Genomic DNA, 23,202 nt, shown 5'->3' on the forward strand with positions numbered 1-23,202 from the left:
GGAGAGGATGAGCATGAATGCCTCCTTTGATCCCAGCCTCCGCACTGGCAAAAGAGATATGGATGAAGTTACTGAAAATACTACATATGAAAGCCAAAGACAGTGTCTGATCCCCGAAAGACACCCAAAAATGTTGTATGGTGCTACTGTTACTATCATCAGCACTCTTGTTACCATCTTTACAATGTACAATTCCACAAGAAGACTTTCCCTTCTAATGCCCACACTCCATAAACTTATTTGGAAAGACAGCCTGGTCAGTATAGTTCTCTGGTAAGATCCTGGAATACCTCAGTCTGTGTAGTAGAGGGAGTCAAGGTAGCCAGTGTCAATGAATAGCTGGTTCCTGGGCTCCTCAACTGAGGGGTAGGGGATCCAGCAGTTTCTGTCCTCCTAATAATTTCACTCCTAACTGGGTATGCCCTCCCACCATACTCTTACTCCCAAGATTCTACATATAGCATAAAGAGTCTTTTTAAATTGCACCACCTGAGCAAGACTGCTTCTGCTGAATGATAATGACAAAGTTCCTATGGCAACCCTGGGTTCTGGAGTTTGGGTTTAAGACAAAGAGGGATCATTGAACTTTTGATCACTGGCTTTTGGGAAAATGGCTTGAAATCGAATGTGATTTATTTCTCACTGTTACAGCAATGTCTGACCCTTCTACAGTATATGACCATGTAAGGATGTTCTCATACCAGTTAACTGTGACATAAAGAGAGAGATTGTTAACACTGTTTTCAAGAAATATAAAATCTATGAGTGGCATTAACAGTTCACATACTGTCAACTAGGGTAAGTCCTGGTTTCTTGACTCCGAAACCAGTGCTCCTTATGACTGCCACTACATTCTGCAATAGTACTTCTTGCTTTGTCACTCCAATCTACCTCCTGCCCATCCTTGCTCACACTTAAACACATACAGTCTCAACTCTTGCCTTAGTAGCTGCTAGCACATCTTGGTTTGTTTTGACAAGCATTAAATATATATTTGACTTGGCTCCCCAATGAAACTGTCTACTCTTAAAAATAAAATTCAGGTTGAACATTCTAATATATCCTTGGGCTACCTGCTAAGTGACAATCATCTTAGTTTACTAAAACAATGAGATTTGAGTCTGAGGTTCTGGCCTAGTTCAGCTGGTAAAGAGTCTACCTGAGTTCATTCTCCAGAACCCAAGACACAAACCAGTTGTGGTGGCATAAGATTTAAATTTTAGTCCCATAAAGTATCTGGGGCTTGCTGAGCAGCAATACTACTTATGTTAACTGGTATGTTCCAGGCTCTGCATCAAAAAAAGCAAGGTACATAGCATGTGTGAAATGACACCTAAGGTTGATGTATGCACATATACATACACACATATGTTCATACTTACATGCACACAAGCTCACATACACATAAACAATTGAATGCACAGAGGAAAAAAAGGTGTAAGATTTGAAGACAGAGAAGATAGGTTTGAATTTCTGCTTTGATACTTTTTAGCTGTGTGATCCTAATAAAGTTCTTTACCCTCTGTATCTTCATTTATTCGTGTGTCTAATGAAATAACAGCACTTACAGGATTAAAGAGGGAATTAATCAAATTTTAAGTGATAAAACACTCATCTCTCGGAAACTATGTTATTTTCATCATTAATATTATTTATCAATATTATTAGTCATCATCATTAGAGTTTCACAGTTAATAAAACTGAAGCTTAAGGTTCAGGATCTTAATATACTTGGTAAAACCAAATACAAGCACTGTAGCCTAAGAAGGAATTCCAAAACAACACCTCATTTTTTCTTGTGGCCCTTACTCAGTATGACACACAGGAAGTACCTAGGAAAATTCAGGAAAACTGGATGTGAGAACCCCAAGGAAACCTAGTAAGCTATCTGGTCAACCCCCAAAGGATAACACAGTTTATCGATATCACTGAATGCACAGAATACTATTTATTACCCATGCCTACAGTAACATCTATGTTTTATCACCATAGATATCATCAAAGGATCCAAAATCAACTAGGAACATACATATACTCCAACAATATTGGGTTTATTGGCGCACTGCAAACAGAATTGCAAGTATCAGGAAAAGGATATTCCATGTAAATGAAGAATCCCCTGGATTGGATTCTGTCAGAGGGCCAGAATTCCATGACCTAGTATCTCCATCACTTTAAACAGGAATGGATAACTGAGCCCTGGTGAAGTGGAAGAACTTGTCCTATACAGTATGATCAAATGGAAACAGTGAGTGGGACTGCATGGGCTCTCTAGATCCCCTGCCACAAGCTGTTTTTCCTAGAAAAAACAGGACTCAAAGTCAAGCTTAGGCATGACCAAATACAACGAAACTCACAAACTCAGGGGGGAAGTGATGTTCTAAACCAGAAAAAGGTTTCTTTCTGTGTTTCCCATTCTTTCCACTATACTGCCAAGTCTGAAAGCATTAATGATTTCAACCTATCTACTGAGTATTAGGAAGAGGTTCAGCCATTATCCTGAATGAAAGAGGATCATAAGGCTCTAGGTGTTTAAGAGCTTCATTAGTAATCACATAAGGAGTAAAGGTCACTACTTATTTTGAAACACAGGTAGTAGAATTACATAGCTCTGTTATACAAAACATCATGCACCACTGTATTCACAGGTGTAGGTGTGTGTGTGTTTGTGTGTGTGTTTGATAATATTTTTAACACAGAATTATGAGGCTGAAAAAAAAAATGTGCCTACATATGCCCAAGAACAGTGAAAATATGAGTGCCCTCCACACAATGTTGAATTGGAAAAAACTTGTTACGAGGAGTATACACGAATAGATAGTGACTTTGTATCCTCAACTTCCGCCTTGTGGTAGGCATTAAAAATTGACTGGATGGATACATGCATGAATGAATAGATGGATGGATGGAAGAATGGATGGTGGGCAAATGGGTGGTTGTGTGCTTTTCTCTCTCTTCTTTGTTTCAGAGATTCTGGGCATCTCTAACAAAACCTCTCAGTTCAACTATGGACAGGAAGAAACAAATGTGAAAATGAAACTGCTCTCAACAAGTCCTAGCAAGCTCCTTCCAGTTGGGTAACCCCCACTTTCCCCTGCTCCCCACAACCCCCCTCCCATGTCCCAGTTACCTAGACTGGCCTCTTCACTGGATACTTCTTTTACACAATGAACAAGACCCAAGACCATAATGGTGACTCTTAAGAAGTCACCAGCCTACCAAGGTACACTGGAATTAACCCAAAACATCCATGTGTATCAAACTAAATAAATGAAATAAAAATATATCACATTTAAGCAGCTAACAATTGCACAAAGCCAGTTCTGATTAATGTAAATTAATGTACTTTTAAAAGACAGACCTTGCCCTGGGCATAAAAGACACAGATACAGGAGATTCAGGATGCCTTGTTAAATATAGAACAATCTCTAAAATAAAAGGGACTATTAATTGCTTTAACAGCTGACCAAAAAATTAATATAAATTTTTTTTCTGGGAGTTTATCTTCAGTTTTTCCTACCCAGTCTCTTTTTATAGCTCCAGATTAACTTTGGTCTCTCTCATCAGCCCCTTCCATCATGATCCTTATTTCTTAAAAAATACAAAATCCCTGCAGTGTTCTAATCAAATTCCTTTGCTCTTTTGAGGGTCAACCTTTACAAAAAAAGGCCACTTGATAAATTTGAGCAAAAATAAAGCATAATGAAAAACATAGTCTCATCATCAAGGCGAATTAGAAAGGAAGAATTTTTCTCCCTCAAGAATGCCTTTACAAAAATCTAATAAATTAGCTGTGTTTCTGGACTGGAAAGAACAGTAAAGATGTATCTTGGAGAATACAATGTTACTTGTAGAACCAAATACAGTAGCTGTAAAAAGTCATTCATATGTTAACTGGTGACATATTTAAAATAAATATGATAAGCCAAGTAGATCTAGACTCTGGAGAAGGTACTATTAAGAACCACACTGAATCAAGTTAACAGTCTTCCCTTCTGCAAGCTGCTCAGAAGGGAAGCTTCCATGGCTGCTCAGGCTGTTATTGGTATTATTGAAGCAGAGAGGTAACACCACAGGAGACATTCTGTGAAGAAGATGATTTCCAGCCAGAGTCTCAGAGGTCTTTCTAAACCAGGAGGCACTGAAAATGGCCTGGGGAAATGGATAGAGTAAAATACTAAGAGAACCATGCTTCCTGGCCACACCATTTTCTAGTTCCTTAACCTGACAGACATGGAACCAGACAATAGACTTCAGCTCCCAAAAAGACCATGGGCTGTCATCCAAAAAGGATAGAAGTTCACGCCAGACCCTTCATTTCAGAACATATGTTCTAAGCCCCAGCCAATGAGTTGGTATTAATTCCAGTCTTGGGGTGGGGCTCAGCCTTATCCCTTTGAAAAGGACCTTATGTTGTAAAGCGATGGTGTCAACCTGACTACACTGAAGAACACCTAAAGAATTAGCAAACTATTATCTTTGGTGATTCCAGAAGACTAGTATGTGGATCAGTAGAGTGAAGAAGACCTACTTACTGTCAAGGTAGGCAGCACCATCCAATCATCTCAGGCTAAATGCAACATAAACATTGAATGAGGGGGAATTTCTGGCCCATCTTTCTGGAGGTATTCTTATGTAGTCCTTGGACATCAGGCTCGTGGTTTGGTGCTTTTGGACTCTTCAACTTATATTTCAGCCTCCTAAGCCCTGAGGCTCCCAGCTACTGGACTTAGTCAGCTACCAACACCCTATCTTGCATAAGACAACCACTATGATACCTTGAATCCTCAATAAGTGTGAAAGCCAGCTAACCAATAAGTTACCTTTTTCAGGTAGGTAAACATTATACTAATTCCATTCTCTGGAGAACCTGACCTTAAGAGCCAGGACATCTATTATAGGCAGTTCCTGATAACCATATTCACACCAGCATGTCACTTTTTAGCAAGAAGAATCATTCAATGATTATTTGTTGCACACCCATCTTGGGATATAACTTTGAATAAAGAGAAAATGCATGTCTTCACTGATTGTCGCTCATTGTGCCCTTGTAGTAACTAATACTTGCTGACAGGACCCTGCAGTACATAAAAAGCTAAAAGACTCACAGAAGGCTGAGCCTCACCATGCTGAGAAGCAACCATACACCATCACATCAGTACTACTTGCCAAGCTTGGCAGGGGAGGTGAAGAAGGAGGGTCAGCCTGCACTAGCACCAAAGGAGGAAGGTATATAAGGAATGGTCCCCAACGTTAGCAAGAAGGTAGAGGACATTAGTAATAAAGATAGCCAGTCAGGTTCATATAGAAAACATCTCAAGAGTGTTCCAAATGCAGAGATTGACTGACTAGAGAGTAGAGGAGGGAGCACCTTCCAGGGGCACAAGTGCATTTGGAAATGTTTACCTTTTAGATAGCGACATACCCCTCCAAAAAAAGAGACAGAATTGGCTCCAACAGAATGAGATAGGAGATCTAAGGAGCCACACCCCTCTTAGAGACTTAGTAGGTCTGAACTAAAAGGCTGACAGGAAGCTCTATGATCTCCCTGACTCTAAGGAGTAATAACGGAATAATCTCTTAGATATCACCAAACAGTACCAGACACGAGAGAAAGTTTTTCAGAACTTTACATTGAACTCATTTCCAGGTCCATGTAAAAAAGCCACTCATGGGAAGAACAGAACAGAGCCATGAACTTAGAGTGGCTGGCATTTCTACTTTTAGTTCTCTCACATAACCAAACAATGGTGACTTGCAAATGTTCCTGTGTGGATTTCAGAAAACAGAACTGAGAACGTGTTACACTTTACCTGGCACCCCACAGGCTGCACAAGCAGCTTATGTCTCAATTTGCTTTTGGTATTTTGCTTGTTTTTATGGTGTTAAGGATCAAACCAAGGGCCTTGTGGATGTTAACCAAGTATTCTCCATAACAGTATATTTCTTTCATGTAGGTGCTTGCATGTAGAGGCCAGCTAGACACCCAGTATCTTCTTCAATCTCGCTCCAACATATTTTTTGAGACAGGGTCTTTTACTGAGTCCAGAGCTCACCACTAACTGGCAGACCAGCAAATTCTACATATCCATCCACCTGTCTCTGGAACCCCAGCTAGGGTCACCAAGCCCACCTTCTATGTGAGATCCTTGGTCTTCATGCTTGCACAAGGGCAGGTACTTTATTACTGACCTGTCTGTCTCCCCAGCCCCTGATTTGTTTTCTTAGTGCATATTGTTAATAAAAAAGAAAGAAAGAAAGAAAGAAAGAAAGAAAGAAAGAAAGAAAAGAAAAGAAAAAGAAAAGAAAAAGAAAAGAGAAAGGGACAAGGTCCCTTTAAAACTAGCTGTCAGATGAGCTGGTATGTTACTATCTGTATTCCCTCCATCCTCCAATTTTTGTTTTGCCAAGAGCAAGCAGAAAAAAGCTAAAGATACATCTTAAAGTCAGGTTCAGAGGACAGAGTACAAAGGCCTCTGGGAGAGAGCTCTGTGCATGGCTTATGCATGCCCTTTATTCCAAGCATGCTGCCAGAAGAAGCATGGGCTCCTCACAGGCAATATAAAATCCATTATGAACTTTTGATATCCAGCTAGTAAGGAGACTCCAAAAGGCTAGAATTCAAAAGATGTAAGCAATAAATATCCCCATGGGAGGGACACAGAGTCACAGGAAATGTGGTCAAGAGCATGAGAAGCTGAATTAAATGTATATCCAGGGAAAAGTGAGAAAGAAATGCTTACTTAAATCTTTCCCCTAGTGATTTAGAGGTAAGTGTCAGACATTAGGACTCAGGGTTCTCCCAGAAAAACAAAGCACTTATTTTAAATAGAAATTGATGATCAATTGGGTCGGAAGACAACTCTGGCCAATCACATGGCAGATCTCACCTTTGCTGCTATAAACCACTTCACTGCACATGGGCAGTATCCACTTGTCACATCCTGGGCACAACGAAGTGTGCCAGCTTCTGGAGAGCTGACTGTGTAAACTCATACCTAGACCTAGGCCACAATACTGATGCTGGATGACTGTGTTTGCTGCTTTGAAAATAGCGCCTAGGGAGCCTACAGGAACCAGGACACTGAGGATCTCTGGCAGTAAGGAAAATACACTTTGGTAACACAGTGGGCAGAAAACACAAAAGAATCTAAAGGTTTACCTCCTACTGTGGTCTCTGCTCCAAAGCCTTCAGGAACTTGTGCTAATGGGACTCAGAAAGACTTCCTGGCTCAGAAGGCTCATATCCTCCTCAGGCATCATAGGAACCACATTAGCATTCTTGACCTGGTGCAGCTTAGACAGGACCAGGCTCCTAAGGCGTATCAAACCTTCAGGATTGAGGAATTAAACGGTGTACAGACTTTGTTCATTCTGAAGAGGTCATCTCAGAAAATACCACCAGGTCCTGTCACTTCCCAGAAAGGAGAAGTCCTTAGAGCAGGTAGGCATTCCTCTGGGAAGGGAAAAACTGAATCACATTCTTCAGGAGGACCCCAGGAGGGGAAGGGGGTACACTGATCACTGACCACTTGCATATAAGGGAAGCTCAGAGCAAGTAGACAAATTCCTCAGGGCAGGCCGACCCTTGTCCCCCACAGACAAGGAAAGCTCTTGCCACCTCATCCCCTAAAAACCAATCAATTTAAAAGTCACACTGTTCCCCCAATCACATTGTGCCTAATGGCTGGTGTTCTGAGAGCTATGTAAAAACTCGCTGAACGGGCTGTATGGGGTTGTTCTCTCTCTGCTTCGTGTGCAGGGTGACCCTGACATGTTGGAACAATAAAATTCCTCTTGTGTTTGCATCAATTCTCCACATTCAGTGAGGCAGGACTGGAATACAATCTCTGACAGCATAGGTTAAATATGAAATACAACCAATGGACCATTTGTTAAAGGCTTTGACCTGCAGCTGCCAGAAGAGGGTGGAACCTTTAGGACTTGAAGCCTAATAGACTAAAGTTAGGTAATCTGATACATGACATTGAAGTTGGGCTGTTAAGACTATGGCCTGTCAAAGTCTCTTGCTTTTGATTTCCAGCTGCCATGAGGTAAACAGTTATTCCACTCGGCATTCATACTATAATGTGACACATGAACAGACAAAAAGCAACAGGTTAACTAACCTTGGGCTTTTCATCATTATAAGGTGGTTGACTTAGATACTGTATCACAGTAAAATCGAAGAAATGGGAGCATTAAATGCTGCAAGCCCTGACACATACAGACACTGACAAGTCCAGGGGACGCACAGACCCAACAGCAAAGCCCTGGAAAAAAAACCAAGCAAAAAGATACTGACAGTTGAGTGTCAGATCCTGTAAGATCCTCAACCAACATTTCTAGAACTTTCTTCAATGGGATCTTAACAAAATATCATCCCTGAGGCTGGAGAGATGCCTCTGTATGTGCTTAAGAGCCCTTACTGCTCTGGAAAAGATTCAATCCCAGCACCTACACAAACCGCTCACAAACTACTACAACTCTAGCTCCAAGAGACCTGATGCCTCCTCTGGTCTCTGCAGATACTGGCATGTATATAATGCACATGCACAGACTCAGACATACACAAATGCATAAAAGTATCATCTTTTGTATAGCACCTTGTGTATTTGTTCTTGGCTAGAATGGCTTGGATAAAAATGGCCCCACTGGCTCATAGGCACTGTCAGTATTGGGAGGTGTGGCCTTGTTGGAGTAGATGTGGCATTGTTGAAGGCAGTGAATCACAAGAGGGCAGGCTTTGAGGTATAAAATGGTCCTGCTAGGTCTGGTGCAACATTCACTTCCTGGTGCCTACATAACAAGATGTAGAATTCTTAACTACATCTCCAGCAACACGTTTGCCTGAATGCCACTGTTTCCTACCATGAGAATAATGGACTAAATCTCTGAACTGTAAGCAAGCCTGTATTAAATGTTTTTCTTCAAAATAGTTCCCAGGGGCATGGTGCTTCTTCACAACAATGAAACCCTAAGACACTGACTCTTAGAAAAACCTTCAGAATAAAATAAGTGTTAAGCAGACTGGGGTTTCACACCAACTTGGTTTATATTCATTCGTAAAATATGCAAGATACAGTGAGAAAATGGAAAACACCATCCTGAACGGTCTATAAAGGACACACAAGTCAATCTATAAATGAGAAACAAATATTCTATCTGTATTGTGTTTATAACAGAATTAATTCTGGCTTTAAGTGAATGGAAATCTTGTCACACAGTACCATATGGATGAATCTACAGGACATTATACTAAGTGAAAGCAGCCAATTACCAAAGGACACATATTAACTGACCTCACTCATATGAGATATTTCCAGTAGTCAAATCACAGGGGTGGCGGTTGCTAGAGGCTGAAGAAAGGGGAGAATGTTTAATGAGCATTGCGTTTCAATTTTGCAAGATCAAAAGAGTTCTTGAAATTGAGTGCACAGCAGAGTGAATTACTTAACACTTCTTAATTGTACAATTAAAAATGGTTAAAATGGCGTAGTCTTTATTACATATAACTTTTAGAAAGCATTTAAGCCAACAAAATTATGACTAACTTCGGTTGGTGCTTAAAAGAATTATTATGATAATGTACATGACTCAGATATATTTCTGCTTCTCTGTCTCCACTTTCAGGACAAGAAGGGTGAGGACAGGGATAAGAAACATTTCAGTGGTAAAGATTACTGGCCGCTCTTGTAATTAACCTGGATTTGGTTCCCAGCATCCATGTGGCAGCCCATAACCATCCATAACTTCAGTTCCTGTGGATCAGAACTCTTCTGGCCTCCACTGGTACCAGGCATACATGTGGTAGACATGTATGAAGATAAAACACTTAAAAGGAATAAATAAAAGAGTACAAATTTTTTTTTTTTTTTTAAATGCTGGGACCCAGAGACATGCAGCTCCTATGACACAATTCTATAAGTCATGAACCCTGGAGTCCCACTGTCCTAATCCTAAATGAGCTGATCTACTGGTAAGCACAAGCCACTTAACTTCTCTGGTATTCACTGTCCGAAGCTGTTCATTCAGTGGACAGCAGAACCACAAACATCAGAGAGAATAGTATTCTCAAGATAGCTGTGTGAGAAGGAGCTCACTGCTCTGACAACACTATACCAACTCACTGCTGTCTCCAATTACTGGAAACGTTCATCCACTGGGACAAGTGGCACCATAAGCTGTATCAGCCCACAGCTCTCACAGGGCCACAAGCATAGCCCACAATCACACACACTCTGCAAGGAATCTGGGCTGTGAGGCCCATGCATCCAGATGTTATCTGGAGACTTCATCTCAGAATGCTTCCTAGCCTCCCAACAATATCTCTGTAGCAGCAATGACCTGATATACCTTTCCTGTCTCCTCTCCTACCACAACCCTCATTCCCCTCTGCACAGTGAAGTAAGGTCAGGAACCATAGCCCCTTCTTGGTATTACTGTCACTTAAATCTGCAAAGAGAGAACAGCTGACTGTATCACCTTTGTAGCCTAGCACAGCCCCTACCTGAGCCAAGGATGCCAACCTTCCCCATCATCCAAGCTGCCAAAAGAGACCAAGGCTGGCAACATTGCAAGATGCTCTCATTCTCCTATTCCCACCCTAAACACACACACAGACACACACACACTACAATTTACCTGCAAATGCACAAAGAGTGAGCAGGAATGAATGAGAGCATACTGTCACAGAATAAGTCTAATCTGGATTTGGATCAGCTGTGCAACCTCCGCCCTTTCACCTGCAGAATGCCCATTCACTTTAGACATCTCCTTTACCTCATGTTTAATGTCATTCTCAGATCCTCCTCCTCAACACCTGTTCTGAAACCTAAGTTCTTGTACCAGCAAATAAATGCTTTAGCTGCTGCAACCCTTAAGCCAGGTCCTCCCTAACTGAAAAGATAATAAAAAGAGTAATCGTACCTACAACACAGAAGAGATCTCAGTGAAACCATTTCCACATAGTCAAGTCCTCTGACCTCCAGGAGTTCATTCTGAGTGGAAGAGGTGAAGGACCACACGCCATGAGACAATATCACTGAAAGGCCATAGCAGAGACTGTGTGACAACATAAAAAACAAAGCAAGACTCTCCTTGCTATGCCTAGGAGTGTGCGGGGAAGATGCATGCCATCTCTGAGGAAACAGCCTCTAACCACATCAAGAACAACCCACAGAACACTCCCAAAGGAAGGGGGTTTACAATATCTCCTGAGCAGTGGCCTGAGACAGCTTTAACCTTGAGCAATATAAGTTTATGTTTTCTTCTTCTTTTTCCAGTATTGAAATGGGGATCCTCCTCCACAGTATATGATGCTGCTTCTTGACACAGTAACTGCCATCACAGCCATGGGAGATGAAGCTGGATAGCAGGAATGACAGTGTCGAGCCAGAGGCCAAATTTCAGCTCAATTTCACATTTTCAGTGGCCGCATGGTATTATGCCTGCACTTCTTGTTACAAAGCAGAAGCTCTTTTTCATTACTATGGTAATTCTATTAATGAATAAAAGCCTGTACAAGGTCAAAATTAGCAAAAGTAAACATACTCAAAATGTTATTGATGAGTAATGTTCCTTTTATAGCAAATATGTATTGGAGGCCCCATGGATTTAGTGTTTACCATATGTCATTACGGCAAGCATTTCCTGACTAATCTTTATTAATCCTTATTACATCACAAGTGTGTGTGTGTGTGTGTGTGTGTGTGTGTGTGTGTGTGTGTTTTGAAGACTGAGGCCAGGATCATACTAGGCAGGCATCCTCCACTGAGCTCCAAACCTAACCCGTGATTTTGTTCTTAATGGTTTTTTTTGTTTGTTTGTTCGTCCGTTTGCTGTGTAGCCTAGGGTAGCCTCCAATCTATCCTCCTCCTGCCTACCCCTCTCATTATGAGATTAAAAGTGAACATTACCATGCTCAGCAACATATAACCATCATCAGCATCATCTCATTATTATTGTTAGTTTACAGAAGACAAATATGAAACAGTGAGCTTGCCCAAGTAGGGGAGCAGGAACCTCCCCCATACACACTTGATTTTATTTCAAGAGTAAGTTACTGCTCCAAGCTCTCCATAGTGCACAGTGGCACAGGAACAACATGGATATTAGAAACAAAGTCTCACTCATCCAGCCCAATGCTGATTGACCTTAAGCTGAGCACCTATAGCAGTCTCCCCCTGCTCTTTTCTAAAGTAAGATTAACATAACCTTATTGGGTTACCTAAGACAGTAAGATACATGTTGCAGAGTAAGCTATGCTGCCTTCTTTCAGTGTCTGCTGATCTCACTGACCACCACTTGCTTCAAAACAGCACTCTGATCATGCCTGGATATATCACCTTTTCTAAAAGACTTGAGTCCAGTGAAGTTTAAGAAATAAGAGGCTGTTTTGTTTTGTTTTTTTAAACAAACAAACTAACTAACTAACTAGCAAAAAAGAAAAAAAGGCTTTCAAAAGGTTGAAAATCATGGGTCCTGAACTTGAAGATATCAAAAGCTTCTAAGGTACCAAGAAATTCTCCACCATGCTCATACCTGACAGCAGCCTGGCTTGAAGACAAGGTAAATATGTGGCCTCCAATTGTCAGTCAAACAAGATGAATGTCTCCATGTCTCCAGGTAATGGTAGGGTATGTGCATAGGGAATGGGTACTGTTCAGCTTCAGCCTCAGTAAGTGCTGAAGGTTCCCTTGATTCTCACACTGCCTAGCAACTCCACCAGACTAACAGATGCAGAGAGAAGAAAGCCAAAAGCACAGAAAGATCAGGAACTCTTCAGATCACTGATCACTCTTCAAGCCTTGTTTCAAGCTCCTTGCATGTGAAACAGTTCCCTTCTAGCTGAATATGCTTAACCCTCTGCCAATGTCTACAATAAAGCCAAGGTCCAAAGAGGACTTGGAGGGCCCTTTTCTCAGGAGAGATACAATAAAGATTCAATGAACACATTGAATCATGCAAGATACCAACACAAGCAAGAGGGGAAGTAGTGAAGCTAACACTGACTGGCTGCCTGTTGCTAGGGAAAGCTGCATGCGTGGCTTTAAAATCCAGAACATCCAAAACCCTCTTGCTGTTTCAGAAATGCATACCTATGTATGCATCTCAGGGCAAGACTGGGAACTCCCTAATAATAAGGACAAAGCCTTTACACTACAGTAGCTTCCATGCCACACACAGATTAGAAACTCAAATACTACAAACATGGATGTGTGGGTACTAGGTAAGTGGATGGATAGGCAAGTGGATGATGTGGGCGGATGGGTGGATGGGTGGATGGGTGGATGGGTGGATGGGAAAAAATGGATGCTCAAACCTGCCTCTGAAAGCTAAATGACTGCCCTGAATCAGCGGGAGGAATTAACAGCAGGATTTAACTAGTCAGTCCAAGTCTATAGCTTTTCACTAGAGGCTCTTGCCTACACCATTCTATACTTAGTTGTAGAATCTAAAGCATTACCTATCCTACAGTCAGCAAGCCAGAAAGTCTTATCTAAATTTGGGCTGTGATTACATGGGGCTAATCCGTTGGGCCCATCTCTCTGGTTCTCCTATCATATATCTCTTTTTATTACTTTCACCAAATTCTGCTCCTAACACGAATTCCTGGCCCTACTTCATGTCACTTCATGGCTTCCAAATGAGCCATGTTTACTGCATAGCTATCTGCAGAACACAGGACACACAGGAGGCAAGTCTATATCCTAAAGTACTACTGACTTCTGATGTAAACTGCAGTGGTTCCCACCTCCATGCAGAAGTATGGTTTCTCTGCTTTCTACTCATTCTCAGAGTGCAATGAAACTCATTCACATTTAAACCCAACTCAGGAAAGGAACTGCTGTGAATATCATCAAACTCACAAGATGTAAGAGTTTGTTCTACCCAATGAGACTGCAGCTAAACACAGTTTGACCTTCTCTTCTTCCCACCCCAACCTTAAAATAATTTTAACCATCACACAAAGTTCATTTTGTTTCATTTGTCTGGAGACATGACAGAACATCCTGTGAAGAATACTGGCTTTTTTTTTTTTTTTTCAAAGTGGCATTGACATAACTTCATCTCATGGTAATAAGTGTCTTTAATCTAAATGAGTCATTTGGCGGGGACAAGGGGTTTGCAAAACTGCACATGGCTTGACCCCTCCAGGAAGATAAGGGGGAGGGGAGAAAGAGGCATTCTGTTGGTAGCTGACAAACATTTAGAACAATGAGATCTTGGGTTTTGCAGCATGATACATTATTGTTCATATGGAAAACAGAGGAAAATAAGGAGCTGATTAAAAACTCTGAGGTAAGTTCTCCCTGGCCAAGAACAGTCACTGCACTTCACTGCTTAAGATATATGATAGGTCATCTATAGGGTAGAAAAGATAGCCTGGCCTTTGTTAATTCACCCAGGGTTTTGAGGTTTAAATCATTCGGTACATGTCACTGGGTCAATCCAGAACTTGGCACATAGTGATGATTCAATATCAGCACTTATTACTATTTAGAGAGAGCCTTGTAAAGATTGGTAGTGTCCTATATGGTAGTACTAGTCAGATATGACCTTTGAAATTTAATTGTAATGAAATTTAAAACTTAGTTCCTGACTGGTGGCTCCAGTAGCAGGGAGCACACAGACAGAACCTTTCTAGCACACAGATGTTCTGCAAGGAAACACTGTTTCAGAAATAGCCTGTTTCAGAAGTGGCCTGAATTAGAGATTTGTGTGACTTATGTATCAATTTTCTCATCTGTAAAAATAATAATGATAATAATAATAATTGTAACCAAATTATTCAATGAGTATTATCTGCTGTGTGTTGAGACCAGCTTATAATAACTGTAAACATGCACTAGATTGTAGTCTAGAATAGGAAAAACACATGGAAAAGTACAAGAAGATAAACAAGATGATTATGAAAAAGTTCTTTCCATGGGGTCAAGTACACAGCTTATAGTTGGCTCATTTTTCATTATATATTAAGAACATCAACAATATACTAGGTATTCTTTGGGATAGCAGAAAGAGAGGTGTGAACAAGAGCTCTGTCCTTGTGAACTTATGGTCAGAATAAAGATGCTGCTACCCTTGCTTATGCAACCATATCAACAACACACATATTCAACTACCCACTAATGCCCCCAGCAATGAAAAGTGAAGGTAAGAAGTAATGCTACCTATGAGAGAGTGCATAACAAAAGGGCACTATCATGGATGGGTAGATGGATGAACAGATAAACAGAGGAACAGACAGCTAGACAGATGGGACTAGGCTCCCAAATACTAAAGCAATGACATGGACTCTGGATAGATCCTGGAGCAACTATCCCCTAATAAGCAGATATGGCTAAATTGAGGCTCTGTTACCAATCAACACTAGTAAACGATCATAAAGCAGTCATCAAACAATATCACATATAAAGTTTCATCACTGAATGCAGAACTCCTACAATCCTAATTACTGAAATATACATGGCCTTCCTATACATGCCCTCTGGCTATGTTCAGATTCACCCTGTCAGCTGGAGCTGCTCCCTAAGCTGAAGAACAAATACTGGCCCTAAACACACAGAACTATCCCACAGCCATGTAAACCCAACTGAGGTCCCAGGCTCTCTTATGGCTTGAGCAATATAGTCTAGGCATTAGGAAAAGCTTTACCAGGAAGCAGGTGTCCCAAATTTTCTTCCTCCCAAAATCTAAACTCATGGATTTATAAGGACCTTTTAGCTATACCAGAACATGGTAGATGGCACCCTTTTAAAGCAAATGTGAGGTGGAAGCCCTGACAGCTCACTGGGCTTCAGACTTCTAGACTCTTACCAGGTGAGACAGTAAATGTCCGTGGTTCTGACCCACCCCTTTTGTAGCACTGTTAAATCCAGCCCTAGGAGACTCACAGTCCTTGTTACAATGTCATGTGATACATCTGACATGTAGTTTCCATGAGGACACTGAGTCTTCATTAACAGTAAATAACTCCAGCAGAAAATACCAATTGCGATCCTGAATGCTTTGTACATAGTAATGCATTTACTTAACAACTGCCTGAGACTGTGGCATGTTATAGGAAAAGAAACTCATTCACAGAGAAGTACCTTGCTCAGTGCCATATAGGTGGTACATGATAAAATCTGAATTAAAATTCAGACCCAGAATCTATGTTCCTACCCAGCTATAACTGTCTAAATCAAGAAATGAGTGACTGAGGGAGACTTACTCTCTGGTGGACAGCTTTCAAACCTCTGGCCTCTTTATCCATTTTGTATGTATTCCACTTCCCAACAGAATGCTCTGCACTAGGTGACCACACAAAATGACTGTAGTTATACAAACAACTGATTCAAACTGCTGTGGCTTCCATACATCCCATAATTTCAGTCCCAGTCCAGATAGCAACAGAGATTAGAAAAAGAACTTGGGTATCTCCAAGGAGTCACTTTGCATTCGCTTGATACTGTGCAACCCTGTGTCAGGAAAGTACACAAGTGACAGCCCCTGATCACTATGGAAGGACACAGAAAGGAACCAAGATTGAAGTCAGAACGAAGGTGCGGGTTCAGCACAGTGGGCTAAACAAAGATCTGCACGGGTAAGTGCAGGTAAGTGGGGAGGACTTCAGAGCAGGACTTGGAAGCCTCAACCTTCATCTGCAGCTTTTCCAACACTGCCATGACACAGCATAACATGACACACCCATATAGCATCGTCTCCCCACTTCCTCTCTCTCACTGCACTTTTTTTCTAAAACAAGCTTTTATTTGTTGAATGAAGCATACTCGTGGGGCAGATAAACTCAACATCAGGCTTTTGCTTTACTTTTGGCTCTACAATGAAAGACATGAAATTAGTTGATCACTTTTAAAAATAGTTAAGAGAAGAGCTAGGGAAGTTCATAGACAACGGGCAATCGTGGTGTTGTGTCAGCTAAGCTCTTCAGGAACCAGCAAATCCACTCTATTTCCCAATCAACAAATACAGCGCAAAAGCACAGGAGAAGGTGGGGAAGATCTAGAATCATCTAGAAGGGAAAGCATCAAATCAGACAGACATTATCTTCTCCTACACAAAAAGCTGCCTTGACCATCATGAGAGCAGAAATAAGCAACATACCTTAGACTCGACTCTGCCTCTAGTAGTGACCTCATTAAGTGGGCATCTGAGCATCTGTGCTGTACAGAGTCTTTCTTAGAACATGTGAGCAGAGAGAGGGCTTAGTGCCTTGCCCAGCACTAGGCAGACATGTGATCTATGCTATTCATGGTTATTACTCACCCAGTTCCCACCGAAGAGTTCAATATAGTGCCGGGGAAAATAAAAGGCAGCTGCCCTTCCCCTTTAGCACCACCATGGCCAACACCTCAAACTGCATCATAACTCATAACTGCATCAATTTTGTTCTTAAACCTGAGTCTCTACATGAAAGCACCCTACATATTGGGAAAGGACTAGATGTTAAACAGAGGGCGTCCAAAGTCCTCACCCAGCTTCTGCTCGGAACTGGAGGAAGAGCCAGAGCAGACTGAAGGAATCGGGGTCAAGAGCTGACTGACCTAACTAAGAAAACAAGCCTCTTCCATGAAAGCCAAACTGTTTTTAACAGAAAGCTGGCCCACTCACCTCTGCCCCAGCTGCTCGGGGAAGCATTCTTGGCCACCTTTCTTGGCCAAGAGGACACGATACTAGCAAAGAGAATCCACACTGCTGGAGCACCGCTGGCGGCTTGACTTCTTGTTTAGTGTTTTATTCCTGCCCTGTCCACAAAAAGCCCTTGGATCAGCCTGAGTACTTCTTTTTTTAACTCCTCCAGCACTCCATAGAGGCATGCCTAGATGAGTGAGCATGAGCCCTTCCCAGACAAAAGAGACACATGGTGGAGTTTGTGTCAACTTTTCTCAATAGTGCCAAAGAAACGCTGAGCTGGAAAGGCACTGACAGATGCATCTCTACTTGGGGACCTTGCAAAGAAGCTGGCATGTAACAGGGTCTCAGCTAGGGAATCTCATCCACATAGACCTCCAGAGAGTAGTAAGGAAAGCATGGTGGTAAGTACATGAGGTGGAGGCGGTTTTGTCTATAGTCAGGACTCAGAGTGAGATGTAAAGGGATGCTCAACTCATTTCCTATCCTTTAGTCAATCCAGGATGCCAACTCACAAATCCTGCTAACTGCACTCAGGATGGGTCTTTCAAATGCAATTAAGCTAATAACAGTAATCCCTCACAGGAAAGCTCAGATGTTTATGTCCTAGGTGATTCAAAATCCCACCAGGTTGACATATTAATTGCAATAGGGAGTCTTCCTGATAGAAACATTCTCTTTAGCTGAGAAATCGTGAGCCAGCCCCAAATGGTTCTGCCACAAAGGAAAGCCTGAAGTCAAGTGCCTCTGGTTAAAATCCTAGCTCAGTTTCCTACTGGCTGTGGCAGTCTGGAGCAGGAACTTAGCTGGTCTGTACCTCAATCTCTCTGTCTAGAAACCATGAATAATAAAATACCCTGCTCCTGAATGTTCCAGAATCTACAGGCAGCTGTATTGCAGTTTTATGAATGCTTAATGTGCATCAGACCTTCAACGGGCTATTGTAAGTGCTTTACTCTGAACAGTGAACACAACCTGAACATATTCAGACTTTAGTGATTCCCATTCTGCTCAGGATCAGAGAAGTTGAGAATCTTATCCAAATTCACACAGCTAAGCAGAGCATGCAGGACTTACTTCCTCTGCAGTTCAAGAAAAAAAAAAAAACAAAAAACAAAAAAAAAAAAACAGCAGTTCCTGCTAGGATGCTGATACCGTGCCTGAGTCCAGCACAGGGTAAGCTGTGCATTCTGTAACTGGGATCATAGTGATAAACTATACTGGCTTCCATTACGAATTCCTGCTTCCAAAAAGGAGATCTTATTTGGTATTTGGGGGGGTTAAGTCTAGTTAGTCCCAGGGGCATGGAGCCTTCTGTAATACCTGAGCTTCTTTCTGCCCCCTCCCACCCCCATTACTCTGATGAAAGAGGAGGAATGAGAGAGCTGATCCCAGCTCTATGAAGCAACCTGCAATCTCTGGGCCAAAGAGGTCTGGAAGATCTCCATCTCAAAATTGTAGTCAAAGAACTCTGTGGCCTGGGGCAAAATGCCAACACCTATCCTTGACTGGAGAACTATGGGAACAAAGGGCCACACCACAGAGAGCAAAGCTCCTAAGCCTGAATACATATGTCACCTCAAAGGGACTCTGGAGTTGAAGGAGGCTGCCCTTTTAGTGACTGGGACTGATGTATGGAAAATCCAAAGCCACACAGCAGCACTCAGTCTCAGTCAGCCCTGCACCAGTTAGGTGATCAGGAATTTAAACTGGCATGGACTGGTACACAGCACTTTGGTGGGAGGGAGATGTTAGGCTGGTTTAACTAAAGACATCCCTTGCCAGTGCCACAGAGCATTTGGCATCAGCAAACAGAAGGAAAAAACCTACAATGAAGGATCCTCTTCTCTCCTGCTCTGAAGCCTCCTATGGCCCCTCTACTGAGGCTGAGATCTGCTAGAAACTCTGGCATGTAAAGTGTGGCCATCAGTGCTTAGCCAGGAACCTGCCTGCCCCTGGTTTTCAGATGCAATAGTTGGTTTCTCATGGCTATACAGCAGCCTCTCCCAAATACTGTTCAACCCGAACATCTTGGAATTGCAAACAAATGCAATAAAAGAAAATATGTCCAATAGTGAGGAACATATGCTTAAGGTACCACTCCGGTTCTTCAACCCAGACATCACAAGCTCTGTGATTCTTAGTTTCTCATCTTTGCCACAGACATGAGAACTAGGTTATTAACCATGGAGTAATCAAAAATGCAAAGCACAAATAACTGCACCCATCCATATCAGTTCCCATAGTACCTCCAACCATTAAAATTGATGAGCAAGTATGGGGTGTTGAGAACCATCTACAGAGTCATAAATCAGGATGAACACCCCTGGGAGGGCTACAGGGGCAGTGGTGGAGGCCAGAGCTGTCTGTGGTTATGGTAATATTCTATTTTTTGGCCTTCAAGTTGATCTACAAGAGCATGCCTTAGGGAAAGTCCACCAAGCTACACACTTCCTAATTTTGATTAAAATTGCCTGGGAATGATTTCAATTGGCTGAGAAATGCCTCCAGGATTAGTAAAACACACCTCTAGCTCTGTTTAGGTGAGGGCTCTGATCCATTGTTGATATCCACTGATGGACTCAAAGTCTACAAAGACTGCCAGGAGGTGGTGGAAATGTCAATAATGGGACCTGGCAGAAAGAAGCAGGTTGCTGAAGAGAAGAGTGCTTCTGAAGGGGAACACTGTCCTTGGTCTCTTCCTGCTCTTCTGTTTCCTGGCTGCCACTGAAAGCAACAGAGCCATCTCCTAGTGGACCAAGATCTCTGAAACTCTAAACCAAAATACATCCTTTTAGCTTTAAACTGTTCCTCTCAGATGCCTATGACCACTACAAAAATTCCAAATGGCATTCAAATGAACCAGCCTTTGTGACTACCTTCAACTTAGAGGAAGAATTCTAAGTTTAAGCTGAGCATAGTGGTATGTATCTAAATCCCAGGACATAGGAAATACAGACAGGAGAGTAAGAAGTTCAAGGCCAGCCACAGCACAGAGGAAGAGATCCAGATTAAACAAACAAACAAGCAATCAAAAGTCCGCCATAGATATGAATACATCCAATATCGTTCTTTTTCACCCAAGGTTATATCCATGAGGCCACCATCCAATGGTTCAATAGTACTTGTAGACTTCCCAAAGGTGCCCAAATTTGGGGATTCCAAGTATCTACACTGACTCTACAAAGACATTCTGAGCACCTATTATGTGCCAGGTACAGATCTAGAAATGAACAACAATCAAGAAAGCTGTTTCTTTTATAAAGTTTATTTTTTACTTTATGATCCCAAACATAGAGGACTAGGGATGGCGTATGAGGCTGTGCTTTGTGTGGCAGGTATCTAGAAGGTGAAGCTGCAGTAAAATTAATCTTTTAAGAATTCTGCCAAGAGACTGAGGAAAAGGCCAACTAATAACAGGCCCAACTTGAGACCCATCCCATGGACAAGCACCAATGCCTGACACTATTAATGATACTGTTATGTTCGCAGCCAAGAGTCTAGCTTGGCTCTCCTCTGAGAAGTTCCACCCAGCAGCTGACTCAGACAGATAAAGACACATAGAGCCAAACAGTGGATGGATCTTGGGGACTCTTATGGAAAATTAGGAGGAAGGATTGCAGCCCCTATGGGGATAGAAACTCCACAAGAAGACCAACAGAGTCAATTAACCTGGACCCTTGGGAGTCCAGAGACTGAACCACCAACCAAAGAACAAACACACAGGCTGAAGCTAGGCCTCCCGCTCATTCGTAGATGTGCAACTTGGTCTTCTTGTGGGTCCTGAGCAACTGGAGCAAAAGCTATCCCAAAAGCCGTTTCCTGTACGTGGGATATGTTTTTCTACCTGGGTTGCTTTGTCTAGCCTCAGTAGGAGAAGACAGATCTAGCCTCACAGATGTGCCAGAGTAGGAGGATACCCAGGGGAGGCCCCACCTGCTCAGAGAAAAGAAGAGGGGGATGGAGGAAAGGGGTTACTGGGAGAGGGGCAGTGAGCAGGATGTAAAGTGAATAAGAAAAATAAATACAATAATTAATTAACTAATTAATTAATTAATAATAAAAAGAATGATGCCACATATAGTGGTACATGCCTTTAATCCCAGAATTTGAGAGACAGAGGCAGGTGGAACTCTGAGTTTAAGCCAGCCTAGTCTACAGACTAAGTTCCAGGATATCCAGACATCCAGACCTAAACAAAGAAACCCTGCAAAAAAAAAAAAAGAAAGAAAGAAAGAAAGAAAGAAAGAAAGAAAGAAAGAAAGAAAGAGGATGCTGCAAGGATCAGCCTACTGCAGATAATACCATGGACCTTCCAGCTTCAAGCACCAGAACACAAACTACCCCGTTTGTGGCAAATGAAAGTTCCAAGCTCCAAGTCTTTTCTAAGATTTTATTTTTCTCCAAGATTTTGTTTTGTTTTGTTTTGTTTTGTTTTGTTTTTAAGGTAATCAGCAAGGCTCTTGACTAGATGACTAGACTAGATGACTTAGGTTCAAACCTCCAACTGTATGGCTCTGGGCAAGTTTCTAAGCCTCCCTATATCTCATTTTCAATGTGGAAGAAATAATTATTAGTGGGGCTCTGGAAACACTAGACAATTAATATCTCTAGCACTTAATACAGTCTAACTAGTACTGCTATCACAATTTCTGTGATTTCCTAGTGGGCTGCCTCTCTTGATGTCCTTCCATGAAATCTATCCCAGGCTTCATGCTCCCCCAAAATCCAATAACACAAAGCATTCATGGTTGTAGCAATGGCCATTCAACACCATATCCCTCTCAAGAAAAAATACAGAAGAGAAATAGGTGGTGCTATGATTTGAATATAAAACATCTCACACAAGCTTAAGTGTTTGATCACCTGGTATACAGCTGGTGGTGCCATTCTGAGTAGTCACGGAACCTTCAGGCAATGAGGATTAGAAACAGGAAGTGCATCAGTGTGGCATGGGCCTTGAGGGCTACTGGCCAGCTCTGCTTCCAACCTGAGCACTCTTCTTCACCAGCCATGCTACAAGCTCGTCACCACAGGTAAAGACCTAACACCATGGCTCCCCATCTTCAGTAGATGTATCCCTTACACTGTGAGTCAAAATGAATTCACTTAATTCCTACTTTGGGGGAATTTTCCCATTAGCGATGAGAACACAGACTGGAAAGATGGGGAGAAAGGTGGAAAAAACTCAATTTCCAAGAGAATCACTTCATCTCTGCCTTGGTTCCTATCAGCCACACTGTTCATACAGAAACTGAGTCTAGCCAGAGTGGACCAAACTGTGTCACAAAGTAAAACATACCAGATTTCCAAAACATAGTACTAAAGAAAGGCAGTGAAGATTTCTTTGCATATTTTTGGTTATAATGGGTTAGATATAACATTAACAACATTAATTTCACCCATTTCTTTTTAAAAGTTTTCTACTGCTAAGTTTTATAACTACACATATGACTCATCTTATGTTTCTATTGGTCAGAGATATTCTGGCTTAAAATTATGTTTCTATACAGTCAGTATTCCTTCCCACAAAGAACTGTTAATCCCACTGTTGTTCCTATC

General features: G+C 41.8%; 1 protein-coding gene across 6 annotated transcripts in view; it reads right to left on the bottom strand.

Moving 5' to 3' along the window:
* Large1 (LARGE xylosyl- and glucuronyltransferase 1) overlaps positions 1 to 23,202 on the bottom strand; it is a 425,417-nt gene that overhangs the window by 363,706 nt on the left and 38,509 nt on the right. Inside the window, exon 1 of one of the 6 annotated variants that reach the window (XM_076915424.1) lies at positions 9,303 to 9,331. The exons of the other annotated variants lie outside the window; for them this stretch is intronic. The gene's annotated coding sequence lies outside the window, so the exon portion shown is untranslated. Of the gene's footprint in view, positions 1 to 9,302; positions 9,332 to 23,202 lie in introns of those variants that run through there. 6 annotated transcript variants of the gene reach the window in all.

This window comes from Arvicanthis niloticus, chromosome 18, assembly GCF_011762505.2.
Source record: "Arvicanthis niloticus isolate mArvNil1 chromosome 18, mArvNil1.pat.X, whole genome shotgun sequence".
Classification (NCBI taxonomy): domain Eukaryota; kingdom Metazoa; phylum Chordata; class Mammalia; order Rodentia; family Muridae; genus Arvicanthis; species Arvicanthis niloticus.